This window comes from Corvus cornix, chromosome 4 (assembly GCF_000738735.6).
Source record: "Corvus cornix cornix isolate S_Up_H32 chromosome 4, ASM73873v5, whole genome shotgun sequence".
Lineage (NCBI taxonomy): Eukaryota > Metazoa > Chordata > Aves > Passeriformes > Corvidae > Corvus > Corvus cornix.
Window position 1 is genome coordinate 8,111,017 of NC_046334.1, and position 27,110 is coordinate 8,138,126.

Sequence of the window (27,110 nt, forward strand, 5' to 3'; positions counted from 1 at the left end):
CTTCCTTCCCCGTCGGGTCCAGCAGCTCCCTCAGTGAGCGTACAGGCGCTGATGTCCCCTTCATCGGTTGACCTGTGGTCAGCCCAAAGAATCGCGCAACGCTGGACTCTCCCCTGGCCTCCGGCCACCGCTCCGTGAGACCCCCGTCTCTTTCTTTTCCAGGGCCGCCGCCCCCCAGTGCCTCCATGGCTGCCGTGGCCACCTTCCTCTCTTCTTTCATTTCTGGGAGGGTATTAGTCACAGCTCTCCATGTTAATCCAAGAGCTTTAGCTTCTTTACCTTCCTTTCCACCCTCAACTGTGAGTTGCCATAGTCTGTTTCCAACTTCCCACCACTCTTCGGTCGAAAACAAAAGCCAAGTGCATTTCAAAAACCCTTGTTCCCAGGCCCACGTTATTAGGGCATAGAGATCTCGATCTTTTACAGTCTCGCCTCTCTTAGAGAGGATACTGGCTAGGAGACGAGTGCCAGCCTTGTATTCCATAGCTGTCTTACCTGCAGATGGCTCGCTCGGCCGCACAAGCTCCAGTCTCCAGCACCACTCAGCTTTTTGCTGGGACACTCCTGCTCCAGCTCTCCAGGCTCCTCACTGTCGGTGCGACGATTTGGAGTCTTGCCGCATTTAGGCGAACAGCATTTAAGCGAAACAAGCCGCATTTAGGCGAACTGCATTTAAGCAAAAAAAACTGCATTTAAGCGAACCGTATTTAAGTGAAACAAGCCGTGTTTAGGTGAGTAAAATCACTCGAATCCCTGCTCAGGTCCCAGGTGTTAGGGACGGAGTCCGGAGAGTGGGCCAGATAAACGACACGTACACAGATATGATTAAGCATCGTTCTCCGTTTATTGTTCAACTATGCAAGCTCATATCTACTTTTGCAAAGATTCACGCCCAGTCCCTCTAGACAGCCTCTAATCAGCGGGGGAGCTGACCAGTGTGTAACTTTGCCAAGGACTCTCAGGGCTGCCTGCAGCCAGGTGCTTTCCAGGCCTGCCTGCAGCCAGGGGCCTGTTCAGGGGCTTTTCCTCAGCAACCCTGGGTTGTCCAATCTTTCCTGGGGTATCATATACCCTTGTTCCATAAGGAATCCCTCTACAACCCTCTATGTTCTTTGACAGAAAGAAATCAAGGGGTAACAGAACTGATACAGCACAGTTCTCAAATGTGAAAGATTACGTGATCAATAAAGTCTAAAGTAAAATGTCCTTATATCAGCTTGAGGCCTGAGTCTGTGGTGGTTCTTTATTCAAGCACCATATTTCTCCTACTTGATTTGTTTGAAGAAAAAAATTAATTAGAATTTGTGCTGGTTTTGGCTGGGGTAGAGTTGATTTCCTTCCCAGTGGCTGCTATGAGGCTGTGTTTTGGATTTGTGCTGAACACAGGGTTGATAATACAGAGATGTTTTTGTTATTGCTGAGCAGGGCTTACACTGAGCCAAGGCCTTTTCTGCTTTTCGGACCGGCCATGCTGGTGAGGAAGTTGGGGGTGCCTGGGATGGTGGGAGGAGACACAGCCAGGACAGGTGACCCCAAATGACCAAAGGGATATTCCAGACCATGTGACATCATGCTCAGTATATAAAGTGGGGGGGAAAATGAAGAAGGGGGGGAAATTTGAAATAATGACATCTGTCCTCCCAAGTCAGCATTAGGTGTGATGGGGCCCTGCTCTCCTGGAGATGGCTGAGCACCTGCCTGCCCATGGGAAACAGTGAATCAATGCCTTGGTTTGCTTCGCTTGTGTGCGTGGCTTTTGCTTTCCCTATTAAACTGTCTTTATCTCAACCCATGAGTTTTCTTGCTTTTACCCTTCCCATTCTCTCGACAGGATCCCACAGGTGAGAAGATGAGTGAGTAGCTGTGTGGTACCTGGCTGCTGGCTGGGGTTAAACCATGACAGAATTAATATAAATTTGCTTCTCTTCAGTCCCAGACAAACATGGCCCTACATGTAGCATTGTAAACCAGATTAGTTTTCACTAGAACCGTAAAAGGCAGTGCTTGCTAGAGTTTCTAGCTGCCCTCTGTTTTCCTTTTGCCTGGAGAGTACAGCTTGGTTAAGGAAGAATTGGGTTTTTTGGGGTGTGTTTTGTTTGTATGTGTGGTTTGTTTTGGGGTTTTTAACTCTTCTTACAGTAGGGTTTGAGTGGAACCCAAGAAATTGTCACACCACAGTGACTGCAGACTGAATAATCCCCATCAAGAGGCAAAGATGAGGTTGTGGTGATCTCGTCTCAGACTGCAACCAATGCCAGACTCTACCCAGGTAGTTGTGTTCCACATATGATCACTTAATTTTGCAGTGGCGTTATAAACATAAGTGTGCCAAAAAAATCCTTTATGGAGACAAACTGACTATAGTCCTTAAGAGATAATTTCAGAGAAATAAATGCCATTTACCACCCGAATTGTAACAGTGAATTTGCAAATATTCTCCTATAGGACCAAACCAAGCAAATTAAATGAAGTTGAGGCATACCAGTTCAGTAATTTTGGAATAATAAACAATGGCAATGCCATTTTCACATATGGGCAACTGAACTTGTATGGTGTTTTTGCTGTTGTTTTTTTTATTAACTAAAGGTGAGTCAGGTTACTCAGAGGTATGCAGCACTTCAGTAGGAATTCAGTAGCAATTCTTTACATAAAAGGTAATTTACTTAACTTGTCCATTTTCAGGTTTTATTTATACCATTGCTACAGGACAGAACACTTTAAAGTTCAGCTCCTCAAGGTGAATGCTGTTGTATTCTTATTTATTGTATTTTTGTGTATTCAGTCCTTTCCCTGTGAATAAAATGTGTGAATGGCCATGACTTTCATACTGTTAAAAAGGTGAGAACTTCAACAATGAATCAGAGAAATCAAAGGCTGAAGTCTTATAAGCATGAAATATTGGTTTTGTACCACAGCAACACTGCAGAGAATTTTCATTAGGGCCATGCCCCAAAGAAGAACTCCCTTATTCCTGCTTCTCATGCTAACCTTTAAACTCATGACAAATCAGAGAGATGAGTTCTCCATCTTAGGGCAACCAGTAATACAAAGAATTTTGTCAGTAATTTAGGAGAATCCTAAGATTTAGCTAGAGGTGTGGGGTTTTTTTGTTGCTGGATTTTTTTTAACAGAAGACACAGTTATACAAATACATCATTCCACTTAACTATCTAATTTTATTAGATTTTTTTTTTAATTTTTCTTCCATAATTAGTTAATTATGTGGTTAGGGACAAGCAGTTAATAGCATGGTAAACCCAAACTTGTTATACCTCTTAATATTTCATAAACCAGCTCTTATGACTCTTTCATTTTGCATATATGTACATTTTTCAAGTCTATATTTTGTGTGCCAAAAAAAGACAAGATGTGACCACAAAGTTAAAAACAGACAGGTAATTAACAGCAATTGACACTTAGTGAGAAGTTAAAAAGGTAGCTTTTAACTCTTTACTTACTTAACCACAACTTTTGTTTCATATTATAGTGGAACATTAATATATTAAAAAAATGGATAAGTTGCACCTGTAGTTTTAACTGAGGAAGAGGGCACTAAACATGTATGAAATGTAATAGCATTAGTATACATCCTCCAAGAATGTTAAAAAAGCATTGGAAACAAACGAACTATAAATATGTCGTTGTACATTTGCTGTCATTGCATTTCTTAACTTTAGTCGTTAAGCATTAATCTGTTTTGCTAAAATGATACAGCTTAAAATAATAAATGGATCAAAATATATCAAATATAGGAAACCATTTCTAAAAGGAAAAAGAACATGAAAATTAATTGACAGATTTAGTTGCTGCCAGACAGATTTTAAAAATTACTTTAAACCTCTTCTGACACCTGAATACATCTTTAAATACCTTCTGGCAGCTCTTTAGCCTTCTTAGTATGGGAGCAGCATGAAAGATGAGACCTTATAATAGTGCTAGGAACTACTATGCAGTGTATAACATGCAAAAGTTGAAATCATATTTAAGTATTGCTTGTAAACTCTGGTTTCTCTTCCAGAACAGAACCCTGTAGGTTACAGAACATATCAACAGCCAGAGGTTTTTGTGGTTTTTTCTGGTTTTTTTTAAATTTTGGGGCTGCTAGCAGTGATATAAAGTATTTAAAAACAAATCCAGTCCAGGCTCCTGTTAGAGCTGTGTGACCCACAACTCTGTAGAGCCACTTGCCCTCATCCTGCACTGTGCTGGCCCTGGAGCCTGTGCCATGATGAGCTGAGAGGCAGAGGCTGCTGCTGTTTGTCTGAGCTCTATCTGGCAAAAGCTCTCACCTGCAGCACAGAAGGCTTCATCCTGCTCGTGGGAGATGGACAGGCAGCCTAAGCCCATGCTTTAATTCCTGCTCTTCTAGATGAAAGTAGACTTTAGACTGCTCTCTTTAGACAGGTAGGAAAAACTTCTCCTTTTATGCTTAATCACAGGCTGATGCAAAGTTGCTGTGCTTGGCAGCTGTGTGCTGACCTGTTTGAAGTGGACAAGGCAGGGCACTGCCGTGCCCTCAGTGAGGGTAATTCATACATGTTCAGCACCAGCCTGGTGTACTCAGTAGTTTGTGTTATGTTGCACCCATTGACTTCTATTTTTTGGTTTTCAGAGTCACTTAGGTTGGAAGGAACTCTCTGTTCAAGCAGGGTCAGCTTAGAGCAGGTTTTCAAGGACTCAGTCCAAACCTGACTGCACAAATAAGTTCTCTGGATCACTTGTTCTTGTGTTTGATCACAGTAAAAGCACGCTTTCCTGTGTTTGGATAGAATTCCATGGTTTTAATATTTTTTATTTGTTTTCATTTGTTTTTCATGGTTTCTGGTTTTTGCTGACTGCCTTTTTCTCCTGTTAGTGGGTGTTACTGAGAAAAGCCTGGCTGCTCCTCCTCCATTCCCTTGCATCAGGTATTCATACACATTGAGAAGATCTCCCTGAGCCTTCTCCCCAGTCTGTGCTCTCAGGCTGTGCTCATATGAATGATGCTTCAGTTCCTTTATTGTCTGTGTTAATCATATCCAAAAGACATCACAGCTAGTCCACAGCAGATGGAGCACCAAACTTAAAATGTTACCTTTTCAACAAATATAACTCCCAGAGGTTCTAGTTAAGACACCGGATATGTAACAGAGGCATGCAGGTGAACCAGGGAATATTGAAATTACTTATACCTGGATAACCTGTGGAAGAAGGAAATCTTTGTAGCTGCTATATCTAGTTAGTAATGAGAAGTCCAGCTTTCTATTTTCAAACTAGGAGAATTAAAATGAACGTGTTTGGTAATAGATCTTGGAAGGAGAGAACTGGAGATAACAGGAGACTGCCAAAGATCAGCCATTCACAGAGGTAACATGACATGGAATTTTGTGTTCTGCTAATGGAATCGGTGATTAACACTCCTAAGGATCACCTAACACAGGCAAGAGATGTTCTCCAGTTGGATGAATTGTCAACCCACTGCTGACCATTAGAGAAAAGAAAAAAAAACTTAGCCAAGAGGGCGGAAGATAATATGGTTTTGATTACATACAGAGCTCAGGAGAAAAAGGTCACAAAACCAACCTTTCCAGGGAAAAAAACACTCCACAAACCAAACCAGAAATAGTGATTTATTCAGGCAGCAAATGTGCACATATTTATTTGAACTAAAACCTGCATTTCCAAACTGAATATGAAAATTAGTTTGGCAAAGGAAAAGAAAGTTTTGAAATGTCAAAATAATTCTGTTTCATCATTCTGAACTGGAGCATTTCTGGTTTCTTAAGCCAGTGTCTAGGGAACTGACCTGTAATCTTTTTCTAGTTCATAAGATGGGCTTGAACTCAGGCATCTAACCCTCTCAAAAGCAGCCAGAGGCCTTCCAATATGAACCTTTCTTTGACTCAGCAGTTGAAAACCATCTATCTAGATCAATCCTAACTATTCAATAAGGAATAAAAGAGAGACTCAATAGCCTGTCACATTCTGTAACATCCAGTGTATTTTAAAAAAAGAATAAGAGGGGGGAAAAAGACCCCAAAATGCTTCTATTCTGGGTCAATTCTTCTGAATTTATTTCTTTGATTATTCAAGTCAGTAGCTAAATTGAAAAATCAATTATTTACACATCTGTAACTACATGCTTCCCTTTTTTCAGCCAAATGTTGGATATGGGCATTCACCAGCTTCCCTTCTAGCCTGCGATACACAACCTCCCATCCCTCATCCTGGTTTTATGGAGGAGAGACTGTGTGATAGCTTAATGGAGAGTGTATCAGCCCTTATGAAAAACCTGCAGGCCTGTTGGAATCTCGTTTCTTTGCTGAAGGCACAGAGTTCTTCATTACAGAAGGGGCAGAAAGTCATTCTGTGATGTTTTGGGGAGAGGGGAGGAGTTTCCCCCACACAATCACTGATTATTTATGAACAATTTATGGAGCTAAATGAAAACCTGTGGAGCAGTTTCTATGGAAGATTAAGATATTGGAGAGGTCTGACTAGAAAGTAGGACATGGATCATTTGCATATTTTTCCATCGAAATGGCAGTCTTAACTGTCTGCATGTAGAAGCAGAAGTTTGAATGAAAAATCAGAAACTTTTCTTCAGCACTATTGTTTAAGATTCATAGCATTGAGGTCAGACAATTAATTGCCTTGTAAATCATTAGGGCATCCACAGTGTGGGTGTTCAGGAGGAAACTTGGGCAGTCTTAGGGTAGTAGTGTCACGAGGGCTTGTAAAAGTGCCTGAGCTAGATGACCTGAGAAATGCCGTCTGACTTAAGACACTACAATACTACAGTCTAAATGACCAGTGGATGTTTTTTAAATACAGAATCTGCTCAGGCAAGCTCTTTAATAAATGCCATCTCCTTTCTAACTCCTTAAAAGTGGATACTGATTGTCATCCCATATTCTTATTGTTAATAAATTCTTTGCAAACACAAAGATCAAGTATACAAGATTATTTGAACATTTCTTTGCTGTCCTCTGCTTAATAAAACAAGCAAAAGCAAGTGAATAGCAATCGCACATACAAAAGACACAGCACTATTCATAAAGCATATTGCTTTCTTAGATTCCCCAAATTCTAATTAGAACTTTACAAAGCAATAACAAAGATAGCAACTGGATTCTAAACTAATAATTCTAAGCTCTGTGCCAACAGGAAAGCCCCAGTGTCAGTAAAATAATACAAGACACCTGTTTTATATGGTACACATCAAAAGCAAGCCCCAAGGACAATAACTTTCAATATAATAATTATTAAATGTTTATTAGCCAAAGCTCAAAATATCAAGATATGTATTGTAGTAAAGAAACAACTATCTCCCAGGCACACAAAATCTTTCTATTTTGATGATTAAAACTTTGGTTGCCAATAATCTTGTGGCCCAAGGTAGCAGGTGTTATTACTGTACTTAGAAAGTAATAAAAGGATATTTCTTATCATTCAGTATTCCTATTTATAATTTAAACTACACTCCTGTCTGTTTGAAATTAAATTCTTAAATTAAATACTTTATAGCTTTTTCATTCTCCTGGAGATAACAAAATTCCTAAATACAAAAAAAAAGTCTATTGAAAAAATCCACAGAGGGTTTCAAACATAAACTTTGTAAAAGTGCGTTATTATTTTGCAGATACACAACTACAACTTGAGTAAGTCCAGTTCTTGCACCAAACAAAATTGTGCTTAAATCCAGACCAAAAATTTAAGCCTCTTCTCTTGTTTTGCTAGGAAAGAGTATCCAACAATAAATGGAGCTACATTATTGCCCGCTTCTCCTTCAGGCCCACTTTATTAAATTCCTCCAAGCATAAATTGGGACAGGGAATTTAATTTGGATATCCAGTATCATAAAAGAAGGGTAAAGCAATAAATTATAAATAAATTAGAGCATGTATAGGACTTTCACCAGTAAAGAAGGAAGGAAGAAGGGAATAAACCTTTCTTCTGATTAGTACTGCTCTGATAGATCACACACATGAAGCCTCTTTTTGATTGCTGCTGCTCTTTACTTGCTTACACCTAACAAGGAGGTGGGCTAATTGAGGCAGAGGTTTTTAAGCTGGGGAAGAAGTGCTTGAAGTGATAATGAACTGAGAGTCAGTTGGGATGTTTCCAGTTTTTCCTGCTGTGGGAGGAGCAGTAGTAGGAACCGGAGCTGTTTCTGCTAGAGTGGTGCTATGCATCTGCTGCAGACTCCTTACCTTTGGGTATAGCTCAACCTACAGATGATGTTAGTGTTCCTGGAGGCAAAAAACATCGTGCTAAAAGGATGTGTCCTGTGGCATGAAGGGGCTTTCTTAATGGAGAACAGAGGTTACTAAGCTACAGTTGTAAGAAGTAGGTTCAGACTACCCTTGGATTGAGTGATTGCTGCTGATTCCATTTAAACAAAAGCAAAACCCACTGAGCAGGAATATAATGTTTTTAAATATAGAACTTTGATAAGTCAGTAGTACTAAGTTAATGAAATCAGCAAGTTCCTTAAATAAGGCTTTGGAAGCACTGTAAATCAATTAAAATGAAAAATGTTTGGAGAGGAACTTCTGTAACAGAACAAATGAAAGTGAGATTTTGGAATTAATCAGGGCATATGAGGGGAAGAAAAAGGAGGCAATGTTGAGAGAGAAAATAAGCATTGCTCTAGATAAAAAGTACATTCATATATGCCAAAAAAAAAAGTTATAAACCAAGTACACTAATGTTGAAATGCTCATCGATGTAATAGGTTTTGAAAGCAGTTTTTCAACGAGGTTCCCATACCACCTAAGGGCAAAGTTGATAACTATCTGCTACAACCCTTAAACTTTAAAATACTTCTCTGTACATGAGATAAAAAGACAGAAAGCAGCAAAAGAAATGAATTCCATGTTTTCTATAGCTTCCTGGGTGTTCTAATAGCTTGGAAAAGCTGATACTCTGATATTCCCATTTACAGTCTTGTTATATTGTATCTTTGCCACTGTACTTTCCCAGAACTTGTTGTTACAGGAGTACACAGGAAGTGCTTGCTGGCTGAAATTCCACCTGTCTGTAATCTACTTTCAATCATTCAAGGCAGAATCGGGTATCTAACTAATAATTTTCTTTAAGGAACAGAGCATCCTACGAGGTACTGAGAGCCTTTTACCTCTCAGTAACATAGATGAAAGCTGGAGCCACCTTGCTGCGTTGGAATTTTTGCATTTAATATAGATACCTTGAATTTATTTGTGAGGAATGGACTACACCTTTTTCAAGAACACAATGAATTAAAAAATTTAATGTGGGGTACTTTCTTAGCCATTTATTATCTTTTCTTAGGTTTATTTAATTTCTGATTATAGCAAACAACTATGTGCTCTTGTGATATATCTGGTCTGACAAGAGGGATGGAGGACAAAATATATTTTAAATACTATTTTTTCTCCTTACTCAAACTTATCTACTTTTAAGGTTTGTTAGAAAGGGAAATTTGTCTCTAATCCAACAGAGATTTTCTTTTTTTCAATTGAATGTCTGATCCAGTAAGTGAGGCTGTAAAAATTCATTATTTTTGCTTCAATAATTTTTAGACTGTTTACACCCAGTTTACAATGAAATGATGAGAGTTTTATTTCAAAACTGCCAAGAAAACAGTGATTTGAATCAGGGTGAATGATTTCCATTTTATGCATCTTCAGAGATGACAAAGACTGTGTTAGGTAAGTCTCACGCTGCAGCAGTGCAACCATTTCAGTTTGTCTTCAAAGTGCTATTTGAATTCACGGTCTTGCACAGAGCTGTTGCTGTTTATAACGATACAGAGGATGGAGTAGAATGGTTCAGCCATGTTGGCTTGACAGTTTTATAGAAGTAAAAGGATCAATTAAATCTGTATTTCTGGCATTTTTGTGAGATAACAGCACAGATTTGTGAGGTAAGAAGGTATTGTTTCTTTGTTTAATTGGGTATCATCCTTGATGAATGGATGTTTAAGAAATCATAGGAGTGTACCAGTTTAATTTGAGCAAAGAATGGAATTTGGCAATAAGGTAGAGTGGGATAATGCCATCTTTTCATTTGCACAGATATGATTTAAAAGTGTAATCTCTTTAAATTTTGGTTTCATGAGGCTGCAGTTGATTACAGTTTTTTATTAGCTGAAGTAAGGCAATATGTCTTGCACATTATTTCTGAAGTATTCATGTAGCTGTACTGCTTTATGTAGAACTGCTAAAAATCTATCAGTAAAAAATATCACCTGACACTGTTTCTTGTTAGATATAATTTTGAAATATGCAAGCATCTCAAAATAAATCTTGATGCAAACTTGGGAAGTAAGAGGTTCTGATCTCCAAAGCAAATAAAGACTCGAAATTGCCATGGGAAACAGACTAGATGCTGAACAACACTTACCTACCCACAGGACACGTAGAGCAGGTGAAATACAAAGCTCCTGTGGAGTCTTTTAATATTACTTGTGACTCCTCTGGAAATACTAATTTTGAGTCTGACAGCCCAGTCAGTAGGGGAACTCAGTTAATGTGTGTTTGTTGTCTCTGAGATGGCACCGAGGAGGTCCTGCTGGGAGGGTAGTTTTTTGTAATGTGAGCACCTGTCCGCTTGGGAATGGGCACAGACCCCAGGGAATTTGGAACTAAGTCACTCAGGAGCTGTAAGTGATAATGACTTTCATGCTAGAGGCACTATTTAATTCAGCAACCCTCATGATTTCACACATTTGTGAGAGATGATGCATCTTTAAGAAATCGAGGGTTTTAACAAACACAGATTCATAATGTAAAACCAGAAGTTATTCATTTTTAAAGGATTTTCAAAAGCAAAACCCTACTACTTTAAAATAGGTTTAACTGGTCAGTGCAAGAGCTACAACAGATGTCAAAATCCAAAGCAGGCCCTATGTGGAACTGGGAAAAATTGCAAGTTAGGGAGCAGCTGAAACTCACCATGAGCACCTCTGCTGTGTTTGCTTTCTGTCTGGGTGCCTGTGGCTCCCCCACTGAGCATGCTTCTGAGGTCTGGTGTATGTGTGGGTTTATCACCCAAATATTTCTTTTAAGACCTGTATTTAGGTGGTGTCCTTGGTGAACATTTTAAAAAAACTGGTGGCTTTTGATTCTTAGAGGGGAGTGAAAGTCCTTGGTTTTTTTCTTTCCAAGTTCATCTAGAAGATGTAGAGATGTTGGCAGGTGGCAATAGATGCTGCTTGTTAAAAGATTGGATGGAACTCTCTCCAGAGATACCTTTCTTCTGTGTCTGCCTCTTAGTGGGTTACAACTCTCAGGCATTTGGGCATGTTATTTACCTCCCCTGTTGCAACAGTTCTGTCACACAGAAAAGCAAATTAATTTAGAATTCTGGAGAGGGTACAGCTTGTGAGCTTCTGACTTACTTATTCGGGGTTTGGAGATGGGAGTTTTGCTTTAGCATCTTTTAGAACAAAATTACTTTGATGGCCGCCAGTTAAATCAAACTGATTTGCTCGTCTTTATTAGAATTATTGCATCAATATTTTAGCTTGCTTAACTTTGTTCTTAGAGGGATATATTTCAAATTCTTATTACTCATCTTTGTTTCCTTATTTTCTTTGTACGGAAACATGCTTTGATATGGAAAATATTATACTCAGTCTCACTTCAAATGCCTGTATATAGATGTTTGTTGGAAAGGGTACACTGTAACTTACCAGATAGATTTTTAAATTCAACATCTGCAATCACTTCATGATTCTTCCAGGACTGATAGTAATGGCAGATAGGTTCCTAAATAAGTTAATAGATCAGATGGCACTGAAAGCTGCAAAGATTCTGGGATGACTTGATGGAAATTAGCACAAGATTTTATCTTCAGGTAAAGGACTGTGCAAACTGCAGTAGCCAAGAGTAAATGATGGCACTCCTTGTGTTACATCTACATTGAAAGTAAATTTTTGTTATCCTGTACCACAGCTTCTAGTATTCAACACAAAATGAGAAGTCACCTCTGTTTTTAGTGGTTGGCGAAAAAAACTTTTGCTGTTGTGTTTCCCCCAGGTTGCCTGAGAACCCTGCTGAGGGTTGAGACGTCCTAGTGCAGATGACTCAGTTTGACCTCACACTTCTGTGTAGTAAGTTTAGTTACTCATCTGAGTTCTACTTTCTGAGCATTCTTTGAGGTCCCCCCATCTTTCCTGATACTGTTGGTCTGTACTCCCCATTTCCTCTTTCTTTTCTCAAGAGGGAGTTTATGATCATTAAGGTCCAGCCTCATAACTTTGTGCTCAGCCCCCTCACTCATCCATGGGCAGCCAGAAGCATACTAAACAATTCAGCATCAATTTTCCAATGTTCATTATTGCACATGCAATTATTGTGAAGACTGCTTGAAATCTGCTAAATGCCAAAAACCTCAAAAGTCTGCCTGAAAGAAACAGAATGCTGACAGTCTATTCATCACTGCTCTTTAAATGTTATGTTTTTCTGCGTAAGTATGACAATGTGTTGTGTCAAACAATGCAACACATCTAGGGAACAGGCTGCTCACTAGTTAGCTGTCTTTTCACTTCTAAATGGTTCAAGTGAGACCAGTCTGCCTCCAGTCTTTGGCTACACCCCACATATACCTCAGATTGTGAGCAATGCTAAATTTTTTGACAAGTTATAGTGAGTTTTGTTTAAAAGTGTACATTGTAATTCCCAGCTGTCTTTTTTTTGCTAATGAAACCAAACTCTCTTTCACACCCTTACATGAAGTTCCAAGGTTTTCCCAAGGTGAATGAATAATACTAGTGGTCTCATCTGCCTGTCTCACCTTGGGCTTACTCACTTCTTAAAGCTGAAATTTTGGATTTAAAAAAATTTGCAGTTGTTTCATATAAATAAGAAACCATTGGGTTTCTTAAAACACTATAGATAAATGCCAACACTAATCTTACAGAACAATTCGTGCATTCATCGTAATAATTTTATGGTATTTATCATAGAATCGCAGAATGGGCTGAGTTGGAAGGGACCCATCAGGATCATTGAGTCCAACTCCTGGCCCTGCACAGGACACCCCAAGAATCCCAACATGTGCCTGAAAGCATTGTCCAAACACTTCTTGAACTCTGGCTTGGTGCTATGACCAAGTTCTGTGGGGAACCTGTTGCAGTGCTCAACCACACTATTTATGTAGCTAGTTTTACATGGCTTTTGTTCTGTTTACTGGTGGTGATAGATTCTTCTTTGATTTTTGACTGCATATCTTAATATTCATATTTCAGGGTTAACTGTATCTTATTAGTTACTTCAGGAAGGGCCTTCAGTTTATTGATTTATGCTGCCAATAATGCTCTTTTCTGATAATTTCAAATTACTGTAGTGAGTAGTAAAAAAAAAAAAGGAACTTTAGCATCAGTGGTTTACATGACAACTTTCCACTGTTATTTTACAGATCGAAAAAACACACTTTGAAACTTAGAAGAAGTTTCTAGAATTTGGTCTTGTATCTTGAAAACATACATTTATCTCAATTATATTTTGCTTGTATACTTTTGTCATGCTACCTTTCTTTATGCATATTTTTGCTTCTGGAAGAAACGCGGAATAAGGAAGCCTTGTAATGTGCTGTGTCTCATACTTGAAGAATGTTAACTGCATATTTGGCAAGTGTCAAGGGCACATACAATATATGTTCTGTTCACTTGACTTGATTGCCAAAAAAAGTTCATATTCTTGCATTTTTTTTTTTAATTTTTCATATTTGGATTATAATGAACTGTGTAATTGTCCCATTATATTTTTTACCAGTGGTATCTCTGCAATAGGATGCATAATAAAAGCATTATCAATTTGTAGTAGATATATCCCAGCTCCCTTTAGACTGATTTCCAAGCTAAGTAGAATCAGTCTGAGCCCTAAATGATAATTTTTATTGATAATGACATCAGGAAAATGGCAAAAATTGCTGATGCTAATATGATTTTTTAAAAGTCAGTAAAAATAGTGGATGGCATGATTATATTATGCTTGGAGATTTGAAGATATTTCTTGTCCTATTTTATAACCAAATCAGGCTATGAATGGAAAGGGTGCCGTTAGATTTCAGCACAATGTTCTCTACTGGATGTTTGCAGTGTGAAATTAGAAATAATTGTGCTTTTTCTTGGTATTCTAATGTTTGTTATTTTTGGGAGTTTTAGGATGCTGACCTGGTGCTTTCCCTATCATATAAGTCATATAAATCTTACCTAAGCTCATAAAGGTGCTTAAGATCATGAATTTCTGCTTCTCACCCACAGTTAATTAGGGATGTAGAGGTTCTGAGATGCTCAAGCAGCAGGAAGCCATGGCCACTTCTCAGAAACTCCACGAAGGTGCAGTGTGAAGTGCTTTAAAGCTTAGTGCTAAGATTTGGCTTGGAATAGGCTTGTTCTCCTCACCTGCTGTCGCTCTTGTGTCCTGTCTCAGAGACTACTTAGAAACAATCATGATTCTAAATACCTGAAATTGTCATTATGAATGACTTTAGAGAATGACGTAAAGGAGAACAATGGTATATAAAGGAGAAACCTCAGTATTTGAGGGAAATTGTCTCTGATGTACGAGGCCTCTTCAATTTGCATATCTCCCCTCGAAAGTGCTACTCCCTTCAGCTGCTTTGAGACCCACCATCTCAGTGTCATTTTGAAAAGCTGCAAAAGGTGTGTTGGTTTTCTCTTCATGGCTCTCAGCCTGAGCCCCCTCTGCTCTCTGCAGGAGTTACCTTTCTCCAGTGCAGGTTAAACAGGCAGCACAGGAGTCTCCTGACTTCTTACTGGGGTTGTGGAGTCTGGTGAAGTCTAAATGCAGGCCCACTGTTCATCTTTGCTTTTTGAGCATTTTTCTTCTCCAATCATACTGAAATTAAGCGTAAGCCATGATTAAGCACAAATAAATGTCACTCATACCCATAATTAGGCACAGCTAAGGGTCAAACCAATAATAAGTTTAAAATTAAAGTTTCTTTATGGTTTAGTTTGTATCTTTCTTACTTGTCTAGAAAGACAATATAACAGCTCTGGCTGGATTCCATTTTTCCTCTCCTAAAAAGAGAGCATTTAGTGTTGATCCTGTACTACTGAAAAAAGGTTGCTTAACTTAGACTGTTAGAGACCTAGAAAATAACCAGAAATGTGTGTCTTGGTGACTAATTTTTGATGTAAATAGTTTTGTGAAATTTATTTATAGAACACATGTATAAAAGCATAAAGTTGGCCTTTTTTTTCTGTACAATGCATATCACCAAAACATATGATTTGGAATAATTTGTAAATTTAAGCAGCAATATTTACTTGGCAGACAGTGCTGCCAAGATGGAAGCAATTGATAAAAACTAAAAGAAATGAGTGATTAATTCATTTAATAGAATGATGGAACAATTTAAAAGTCATTGTGGAAAACAGTAAGAAACCAGCATTTAAGTGGCTTGCCACTACAGGACCAACTTGAACTTATTCTACGGTGAACAGTGAAAATGAACACCTAGAAAAAAGAGCAATTAAGGATAAAGCAACTAAAATGTCAGGTTACTAACCCTTAAATATTGCATATTGTTCTGCTGAAAAAAATAACCCTTTGGATTAATACTGCTAAAGTGAGAATTTGGATCAAGATACATAAATATTTCATCTTTTTTTTTCTTTAATTTAATATATAGAAGAAAATAATATTGACTATATTAAAGCATCCCAATAATTTTGAAGTGATCCTTGTAGAATGAGCTTCAGGTTCCAGTAATTGCTTTGCTTCAAAAGAACTACTTTCTCAAGAGAAATTCTAAAACAAACTAAAAACACAGCCTCATCTGAACTATGTGTTGGCAAGGAAATACTAGATGAGTTAAAACATCAGACTGTTTATTTTGGCGTTTTTTTAGGAAATACCAAAAGCTCACATATTCCCTCTAAAATCTTGGAAGGAATAAAAATACTTCACATCTGCCCAGTTTAAGGTCAGTAGTTTTGTGGTTCTTCTGGGTGAAAGCTTGATCCCAAAAGACAATCCTTCTCCCTCATAGCAGCATTATAAAGGGCTAGATCCTCTTATAATTAAAGTAATAGCTGAAAATTGGCAAAAGAAATGGGTAAAACCCCTGGATCGCTACTAAATTTTTGGCATTAGGTGCTTTTTTTCTGCATCTTTCAGGGACCTTCTCATCCTAATAGGTTACTACTGTCAACCCCTAGCTGTATCTTGTCATTTCTTTCTTGGGAATTTGAAAAATCTGGCTATAATAATCAGCCCAGTTTCAGACATCTTTAACTAATTCCCTGTCTTCATGTGGCATTTAGTTCATTTTGAACTTTGTCTACTTTCCTATTTTACCTGTAAAAAATAAGATTTCAACATTGATAACAATACCAAGTAATACAATGCACACCATAAGGAAAATACTGCAGTACTTTTGCCAGTTTACCATCTTTTTTTAGTAGTCATGTTGCTATGAATCTGTACTGGGTGGCGAATAAAATCCAATATTTGCTTGTTCCTTTCCATCCCTCTCTCTCATTTTCCTCTGAGCAATGTTTTAGGTCACTCTAACCAAATGAGCAATGGAAAAGGAGTAAGTTCATCCTTTAAACCAAGTCCAGTTTCAGACTAGATGTGTTCAATGCCTTGGCTTTGTTTCTGCCTCTCCTTGAAACAGACTGTAGTAACAGATCTGTACTGCTGGTCATTATCAAAGCCTGAAGTCATTACCCATGCTTTCAGTGGAAGTGCCAGAGTTATGCTGACAGCTTTGAATTCCTCATCCTCTTCTGTCAGTGACAGGTCGTTATTTCATTGACATAACAGGTCCTTGACACATCCACTCCCCTATATAATAAAATTAATAAACAGAGCAGTGTTTCCTATTGTGATTTTACTCACAAAGAGAAATATCATCAAAATTTCTGGATAAATTATTTTATTTAAAATTCTATTAGCACCCGCCACTCTACTTTGTTTTAAATTCCAGGTCCGTATACTAATTTAAATTTGGGTTCACGCTTGTTGCAATTGCTCACATGTGTATGGGTCTGCACAGGGCATGCAGATGCAGATAATTATCTTGGATGGCTGTTAGGACCTACTTGCAAATACACAAAAGCAGGCACAGTCATGGTCTGCTCAAATACATGCTGGAAGAGAGTGGCATCTTTCTGTTAAATTTGTGCTGATTTCAGGCTTTGGATTGTACAGAAAAAAAGGCCTAAATTCCTATACAAAATGTAAGCACACGAATGGTACCTCTGTTTAAAAATGAAGCCCTGGATATATAGTAGGCAATGTAGAAGTTTAGTAGCTAGATCACCAGTCATTAGAAATGTCAGTTGCAATAATTTCAGATTTATTCATAGGGAGTTCACATCTGAAGACAACTCCAAAGGGGCATGCTTCCAATAAAAAGAAAACCTCAAAGGCCAGCTTCCTATTGTAGTTGATTTAGTACTCTTTTTCTTTACATAACTTGACACATACTGGCCTGATTACACTTTTGCCCTAGCTTGACAAAGAGTAGTTCTGACTTGATGTGGTAAAATGAGAGGAGATTCTGATGTGACTTAGAAGTTGTAAGTGAAATGCACTTGGTCTTCCTCAGCACAGTGGAGAGTTTCTTGTAACTGCCAGGCTCCAAAAATTGTCTGTAAGGGCTGAATTACTTTTCTTCCTGATTTTGTAATTGTGGCTTTTAATATTAGAGCTCAGCAGGCATGGGGGCACACAGAGTGAAAAGGCTGGAGCTGATGTGGAGACATATACCCAAGTACAAAGGAAATCAGGGAACATTAGAGTGCTAACAGCGGCTGGTTGTGCATATGTATACCTCTAGGGCTGCATTCATTAGGACAAATTCTGTAAGGTCAGGGAGATGGGGAAGGCTGGTACAGTACCTTTTTGATGTACATGAAGGCTTTCCTGAGTGCAATGGAGTTATTTGGTAGATTAAGAGGAGATGTGATGGAATGCATTGACCCATAAGGTCTCAGCCTTCATGCAGGTGAACTGAATGCATCTTCTCACTGAAACTTAATATTTCCTCCTACTCATATACTTCTGGGAGAAACGGTAATGAAATAACAGGAAAATAGTTTAATTCCCTCCTTCATATGGAAAAACAAGTGCAAGAAGGCCTTTTTCAGTTTTTTATCCTTGGTCAATGAGATGTCTTAAAAGTTATATTAAGATGAATGTAAATAATTAAAGGAGAGGTTCTAATATGCATTGTTGACCCTCACCAGCCTCTCTATGAAAGGAATTTGGCATGTTATCTTCTTTCCTCTCCATGCATAATAATTTTCAAACCTCCAGGTTTTGAAAGACCCTGACTTCATTCTGAAGGGGGGCACCCAGCAAGAAGTCTGGAGCTTCAAGTATCTTCCATCCTCTTCAATTTACATGTAAACATATCCAGCAAGATAAATGACAATTGTTGCTTGTAGGCAGTGTGACAAAAAATATAATTGAAATATCGCTCCTGGTATTGCACTTCTGCTTCTCAGTATGGAAACCATGTCTATGCAACCCCTAAGCACATACATCTCAAAGAGAGGGAAAAAGAAACTTCTTGAGTGAGAAAAAATGCTTTATCAATAATCAGAGGCCATCATCCATCCAAAAATAGGAGAAAAAAGCCAATTAGTTTCCTTTACTATGGATGTAATTTGGTCCACTGACCTCATTGAAAAATGTTGATCTTGGGCCTTACAGTAAGTTTCCAGAAGATAAACTGGGATCTAAATCTACAGCAAATTATCTGTTTTAAGGTGCCTTGCACTTAATGCAAAGGAAGAAAGACCTCATGAACTGACAAATGAAATAACATTCCCTCCTTTTCTGAAAGACATAAAATTCTGGAACAAAACCTTCGATTTAAGGTGAGAAAGTAACTATTGAAATGATCTTTTTCGTAATTTTTGCACAAAGACTGCATATTTTATCAGCTGTTCTACATACAGTTGCCACAAATTCTGCTCTTAGTGCAGAAGCTTTCCTTACAGATTTTTGCAGCCTCTGTCTATGCTGAATGGATCAGAGATGGATCAGAAGTTTCCTGATCTCTTAGCAGACCAAATCACTTGGACTAATATTCTGCCTCTCGTGGGCGTTCTCTAATGTGGGCTCCAAACCATACTGCATTACCAGAATAAGCTTTTGCTCAGAGTGCCATGTGAATACATCCTAAATTTTATTCTTTTGTGTTACCTCTCTTAATTTCTAAAGAATGTGTCTAATTTCACAACTTTTCCCATCACCGTATGTTGATATATGAGAAGAAGCAAGGTTATGTGAGTACCCTTATGGCAGTATGGTGGCTGTTTCAATGCTTTCCTAAACTGAGTAGCATAATATGTTTATGAGCTCTAACTCACCAGAGTGGATACAGGTTGATGTTGAAAAGCCGGACATGCCTGTTTCCCTGAACCGTGTTGTAGCGGGTTTGGTTTGTAACTGGGAAGAAACTCCAATTTAGTGTAGTGGTTTGGTCCAAAATACTCACTACTATTTACCCTCTGTGAGATAAGAATTAGGAGAAATGCAAAGCAGGCACAAACTTGAAAGAATATAAAGAAGTTTATTAACAGACCTAAAAGAAGAAGAGAAAAAAAATCATACCACACCTTCAGAACACTTCTCCTCCCCCCCCCCCCACCTTTCTCCCGTCTCCCACTGACAATGTAAAAAGACAACCCTTGAGATGTTCAGTCTGTTTATCACTTCCATAATAACCTTGTTCAGTCCATTTAGGAAGAGGAGTCTCTCTTGTCCATGCTATGAAAACATTATCACAACGAGACAGCTGCCCAGGTTGGTTCTCTGCTCGCGATGTGAGTCCCTTCCCCTGACTTGCAGCTTTTCCCACAACTGCTTTCAAGGGTCCACTCTTGAATTACTGGGGTACAATTTTAAGGTTGAGCTGTTCAGAAATAAAAGTTCTCTTCACCCATCTCTGGGAGCATTTCATCTCTAAGAGCAGAGGCCCTCCTCCTTCCCTGGGAGCAAAGGGTCTTCCTCATCTTCATCTCTAGGACTATCTCGGAGCATCTCTAGGAGCCGAGGTTTTCTCCTTTCCAGTTTGGAGCAAAAGTCCTCATCGCTTCCATCTCTCCCTGTTCAATCTTCTCATCAAATTACAGCTGCGTCAGCATCTGCCTATCTCAGCGCAGATATCTTGTGTGCTTTTGCTCACAAGTACAAGTTGAACGCTCCACCCTCCATGCCTTCATGAAATTACAACGGGATACTCTGATACATCATAGCTTTACAACAGAATTTAAGCTTTAAGCATCTCGTCTTTCTTTTCCCTCAGGTTTTCAGCTCTTCACAGCACTAAAAGGGTTAATCTCACCCGGGCCTTGCAGCTGGAATTTCGCTTATCGCTGTTGCTCACATGATCTTTTTGCCGGACAGCAGGGCAGCTTCAGCTGAATCTTGGCCGCACTGGAGAGGGGGAGCCGGGCCGCTCCGGCTGCCCACAGCAGGGATGGGGGGGGGGGGGGTTCCATGGCTGGAACAGGTCCATCGGCTCCAGGATGGCCGTGGCCTGGCCCAAGCAGGGCCTGGCCGGGCCCGCTGGCCCCCACATGGGGCCCCGCAGCCACCTGTCCCAGCACCAGAAACGAGAGAGAGTTGGGGGGGGAGTTTGTCTATTCTTAAGTGTGTATCAAAGAGGTGGTCACAACTTTAAGTGGCTTAAAGAATTGTCCATATTCAAACTGGCCAGCTGATAGGTTCTATCAGGTCCCAGAGGAAGCTGTAAGCACCCCTTAGCAAGGACATCCCTTCCGGGACTGTGCTTGCTAACCCATGATACGTGTGAATCTAAGCTCATGGATTGCCAGCTTGTATGTGGCTGAAGTGAAAAAAAAGAAAAGACACAAAACCCACTAAAATGCAAATCTGCATAATATGACTGCAGCCCATGGAGGGATGGTGTTACATTTCTGTCACTGAACACTCCAGGAACAATATTTTTAGATAAATTAGTGTAAGCAAAAGGAATTCAAGTTTGATTACCTTTGTAAAGATTTGTTTTAAGCACTTACACCTTAAAGATTTATTTATTTATTTTAAGTAAGCCTCTGGGACTTATTTTCTGCTAATGACATGGCCAGGAAAGAGCTGAAACAGCAGAATTCCATTGCAAAAGTTCAGATTGATTGTCACTGCTTAACACTGCATTATAGCCTCTCTGGAACAAAGAAAATATCACCTTTTAATATATAGTTATAATATTTTAAGCTAGGAAGGAAGGAAAAAAGAAAGAAAATAAATTTAACAGACGTTCCTATTTCCAAAACAGACCTTATGAAATAGGGGACTATTGTTTTTAAATTGCATTCTGTTTCAGCAGCCTTTTCTATCCTGAACCTACTTGGTAGGTTTAGATTAGGTTAAGTGCAATAAACTAACATTTGGTTTTTCTTGTTAACAGTGAAGAAAAAGATCAGGGATATATATATATTGGATGTTTGTATTAGATTTCTGTTATATGCCTGGTGAAAAGAGAAAAACTGAAAAGGAGCAAAAAAAATTGAGGCTTCTTACTTAGAGGTTGGGCTATTTTATTAATAAAATAAGGCCTTTGAAGAGCTCTATGCTCCATTTTACTGTTTGTGTGGGTATGAAACAATTAATAGTCAAAACTTAAATTAGAATTATGCTGTTTGGGATTGATCCAAGTCAGACCCCTCCAACATGAGACCTTTTGAAGTCCACAAACACTTTTATGGCATGTCTGGCACACTCCTAAGTGTGCTATTGTATGTGAAAATCCAAGTTTCTTGCCTTCTGCATAGTTTACATGTATGAAATGGGTTAAATCGGTGTGGTAGCCCTAATTCTGGCTAGCCACATTAATATTTCTATTGATCCCTAGAACTGCCACATGCCCCCAGGCATGGCCCCAGCATGGCTGGTGTTTGTCTTCAGCATGTGTGGCCCCCTGAGCCTGCTGCATTAGGGTGGTGATAAGCACTGCCACACAGCTTGCCCTCAGCAGCCTAAGGACAGCTCCAGCCTGCATGCTGAACTGTTACCTGGACAGGAATTCAGCGGGAAGCTGAACATCATGTTCCAATCTGCTCTTTCAGATCAATCTATAAAGCACAGCAGTGCCTCAGGTACACTTTTTAAATATGTGATCTACTCCCACTAGTATTTTTTTCAACTTCAGTTAAATCTGGAGTTAAACATTAATTCAATCTATAATGGCTTTTGCTTCAAACTGGGGCAATTTTAACTTCTGCTTACAAAACAAAATATTTTACGCCTAAGATTATGCACATAAGTACCCTTAAAGTGAAAGCTTTTTCACACTTATGACTTGAAAAGTCACAATTTATAGTCTTAAATTATAGTTAACAGTCAAGAAACATTCATTTTCCACTGTGCAGTGAGCTGTAATGTATGAGAAATGCACACTATGAAGTGTATTTTCTTCTTTGCTTACTTTCCCAGGGATGACTAAGGAACAGCTCTTCACATCAATTACCATTGCCCAGCACTTACACAAGGTGAGGTTGATTGACAGGAACACCAAAATTAGTGTTGTGGAAGAATTGCTAAGATTTTGGAGTTTCAGAACATGACCTATCACAAAGCTGGGGGAAAAAACCCAAACAAAAACCCCAACACAAAAACTGTGGTGTTTAAATGAGGAGTTTAAAATAAATTATGCATGAAGTCTGGAGCAGAAGTGCTTAAATGTTTTCCTTGTTTTATCTACTTGCCCTTTGCTGGGAGATCAGGCAAAGTCACAGGTTCCAGTAGTGAATCTACGAGAGACAAAAGTTCAAGCATCTTTTGTTTCAAACTCATGGTAACTGACATCTGACTGTCCATAAAAATATACTCAGTATTAGCAAGGACATCCTCTCAGAATGGAAAAAAAAAAAAAAAAAAAATTCAGTTCTGTTTCAGATGTGGAGAAAAATATTTCAAAAGAGAAGGTGTTTCATAGACATGCTTTTATTTTTGTATTGCAATTTCCTGGTATAGATTTGCAGAGTAAATAAGAGCTATAGGTTTTAGTTAAAGAAAAAGGAACCTTTTTATTTGCTTTCTCTTTGGTGGATTTGGACAAAAAACGTTTCTTCTCTTCTTTAGAAAAGAAAAAAAAAAGCATGGGGACTATAGAGAAGTAAATTTTATGTATTTCATAACACTTCCATTTCCTAACAGCCTCTCTTCCTCTTCTACCATAGGATCAATTATCATCCTCTCTTACAGTTACGGGAAAAGGTCAAAAGTGAAATAAGAAAATACCAGCTTTCCTAAGGGAACAGATTCATAATGTGGAAAGGAGCCTGTAATTTGGCAGCTGTAGCTTTGGGAAGCTAAAGTTTAGTGCAGGAAGAAATTGGAATGTCTCTTGGATGGGGAGATAGTGGTCATCAGAGAGTGCAGTTGACACAATTTCTCTTTGTAGAGCTGACATCGGGGTGCTTGGTGCTGTCACTGAAGGCAGGCAAGCAAAGGCTCTGTTTTATGCTATTGTCAGTTCTGCTTTTTTATCTCACATATCATGCTCAAAGCTAATTGTGTTTACTGTGCTTCTGCAAAGCAGGTAGTGAACATTGTATAATTAACTGGGAAATCCCAACCCTCCATTTTTTCTTCCTAACAGCATACAGATTTCCTTCTCTCTCTCCCCTCTAACCAGATTTGTATTTGTATGCACATGATTATTTTGTTTTGTAATTTGTTATTTTGCATCTCTGATACATCTTCAAGTTAATTTCTAGCGTAAAAGACGGAATTTTTATGCTTTTGAGTTTGGGATAAGACAATGTGAGACTCCATTTTGTAGCTTGAAATTAAGATATTTATTTCATATTTTGGCTCAGAACTAGTTCTCTTTTTGACTTTGCACTCTTGCCAACTCATTTGTGTTGAATAATACAATCACTAGTCTATTAGAGGTGAAGATGGTTAAAGAAGGAAGCAATAACAAGAGAATGAAAGATGGAATAAAGATAAATCCAGATTAGACCTTAAAATAGAACTTTATATGATAATTCCATTCACAGCCACAGGGTATGAAATTATGTTCTTCCTTCTGCAGGATGACCACCTGCAGGCTGACAGTGCAGTGGGAGCTCCTGCAATGGATGCAGATCCTATTGCTATGATGCTTCAGAAAATCAGATCCTAAGTCTGTAACTTTCCTTAAATGCTGGGAACATATATTAAAAGGAAAGAAAAAAAAATCAATAAAAGTCATCTTGTGCACTTAGTTCAGTTCTAAAATTGGTGCTCTGTATCTTTGTATCGTTAATATACATCAGTCTATCATTTAGAACAAAATTGACTATTTTCTCATCTAAAGTTTTTTCTGAGTTTTGAACTGGGTTAAACAACTGAAAATATGAAATGTCTCAGAAGTAATTGGTGAAAACTTGACCGAAGAAGCAGAATCCAATTATTGCAAAGTGTTTGTTGCCCATCAGCTCCTTTGGCTTTTTTACTCCTTAAGATAACTTCAGCCATATAGGTCACTTTTGCCACTAGAACAGAATTTGCTTACAAGCCAAGGAAAGAGAATTGTCCTTATAGCGGTAACAAGAGGTTATATTACACATTTATTTATTTGTTTGTTTGTTTGTTTGTTTATTTTTAACTGTCAGAGAAATCATTCAAACTTTTTCTTCTCTAGGGGATTAGATATTTGTTTCAGGCCTTTTTTAATGTGGTGTTATGCAGCTCACCTTTTGATCTGTGTGTGGAAGTTGATTGTTCACTGGTGTTTGGGGTGTTCGGGGGTGTTTGGGTTTTTTTTTTTAATTACTGTGTGTGATTTAGCTATTGTTTGACCATTGCATACACCTAAAAGATGTAATCAGAATTAATATCTACTAGGATAGAAGAGGCTATGCAGGCTACAGAGAACTTCAGGTGTAAGATGAGACAGGGAAGAAATAAGAAAGGAAGGCAAAGGGAAGACATCTAGTTTCCTAAGGAAATAAATGCACTGTGCAGCATTCTGTTGCCTTGAATGAACTGCTTTAAGTGAACAGGATCATGTGTGCCAGAGTTAGCCAGTTCATCATGCCCAGAAAAATTAGCTGACTCTTCCCCAGACCAACCATTTTACAGCTGTCCTTAATCACAGACAGACCCCTACTAATTAGACCATGCTGTCTCTTACACTGCTTATTTTATTAATAATACAGTTAGCAAAATACTGCATGATGGACTTGCCATTGTCAGGGTTTTTCACTTGCATATGCTGTCCTTTTCCCTGTGCTTATATTGAAAACTCTTTAGTATAATTTTATTTTTATTTCTAGAGTATTTTCTCCCAGAGAATGGAGATTTCTTACAGGTGAGAAAGAAAATCAGTTTGGTTTTTTATTATACTGAATAACCTAATTTGACTTCTGCCTATACTGTGAACATGACTGTCTACAACAAAAATGTTATTCCGTGTCCTTGAGGGTTTTTTTAATTTATTTGGTTGGTTGATTGGTTGGGCTGAGTATATTCTGGGTTTTTTTTTAAGTGGTAAGGAATTACACTCATATATAATGTATGTAGTAGTGACCAACAATTTTGATTTGCACCTAAAGCGTAATCTTTTCCTTGTGAAACGTGTGCGTCCCCAAATATTTAATTCATGCAGGGGGAGAGATTCCAACATTTTCACCAATTCCTTTGAATGCAAATGAGAAGATAGAAAGAGGTGAACATGGAGTTTTTCTTTGACCTCTGTCATTCATAACTGTCACCTGTAAGAATGCCTAAGACATGGACTTTTGTGTAGTTTATACTTCATATTTATATATGCTTCCTAACTAAACAGAACAGTAATGATGGGCTTAAGAAACTGAAACATAGTAGACTGAAAATAATTAAAATATTCACCCTTCATTTGTTCTTCATAATCCATCTTGCCACACTCGATAATTATGGGAGAGATTAAAAGCTTGCTTGTTCTCAGCCAATCTCCCTTTCATACTTGATCCCCACAGTGAAGTTGCACTGCTGAATTTGTGGTATCAAATTCATTTCCATAGGAGCACAGATTTTTGCTGCGGCATCACATAAGTAAAATGATTTTGACTTCACTGTGGGGTTAAGCTCCTGCAAAGAGAGAAGGAAGAGAAAAATAAAACCTCCTTATGGAGAAAAAACAACTGCAAAAGCAATGTATGTGATAGCTTGATCCAACAACTGCAAATCCTGTGAGAATTCTCCTTATTTTATGTCAGTGGGGCTGCTCAGTAGGGATTTCTTTCATACTAAGAAATAAAGGGTAAGTCCCACAGTGTGATCAATTTGTGGGGTTTTTTTCCCCTCTTGAAATACTGTTTTTTTCCAAGCTTTAATTTAGCAGAAAAATTCATCCTTAAAGCATATCTATCAGGATTATTTCACATACCAATACAGTGCTCAGATTCATGCTCTTTCTGATCACATCCTAAGCAACTCAACACACAATATTTAGCAACAGATGCATGAAGGAGTGCTAGATGTATGCACATAAAAAATAACAGCAGTGGAATGTTTTCCTTTTCTGCCTGGTATCATTTAAAGATTGTGATGACAAAGGGAGTGCTTGGAGAAATCCAAACCACCACCAGGAAGAGAGGCAGGAAATGAAATCACTGTAATGAGAACTGTTGCCCACTGCTCTGCAAAGAAATGAAAGACCCTTTGATGATGGGTGCAGTAGGCTAATGTTGGTCAGTCTCCTGGAAAATAGAATTATGCATAGCTGTTAAACTCTGATAAAATGAAGACCAAAGTCAGACAGTGACAGACAAATACCAATTGTAGTCTAAAGATTAGCAGGCTCAATTTTGGACTCATAATGTCTAAAATTCTTCTACTGCTCTTTCTAAATGTGCTAGTTTAGCAGTGTATGCATATTTTTAAAGGAGGGGGAATACACTTCTAGTTGGACTTCCATTCAATGCAAAATCATTGTAATTATAACAGCTAAAGCTAGTCTAAAAATATATTTAATCTGAAATCTAATTTTTAAAAGAATTATTAATTTTGAACCATGCTTGGATTTTCATATTAAAAGTGGGTTCTCAGGAGAGGTAGACAGAGTGTTAAAGACAGATAAAAGGTGTAGAAATAAAATGGCTCTTTCCTCCGTCTTCATCCCCTCTCAAAAACTCCTCTGTCTATTTGGGACATGAACACACT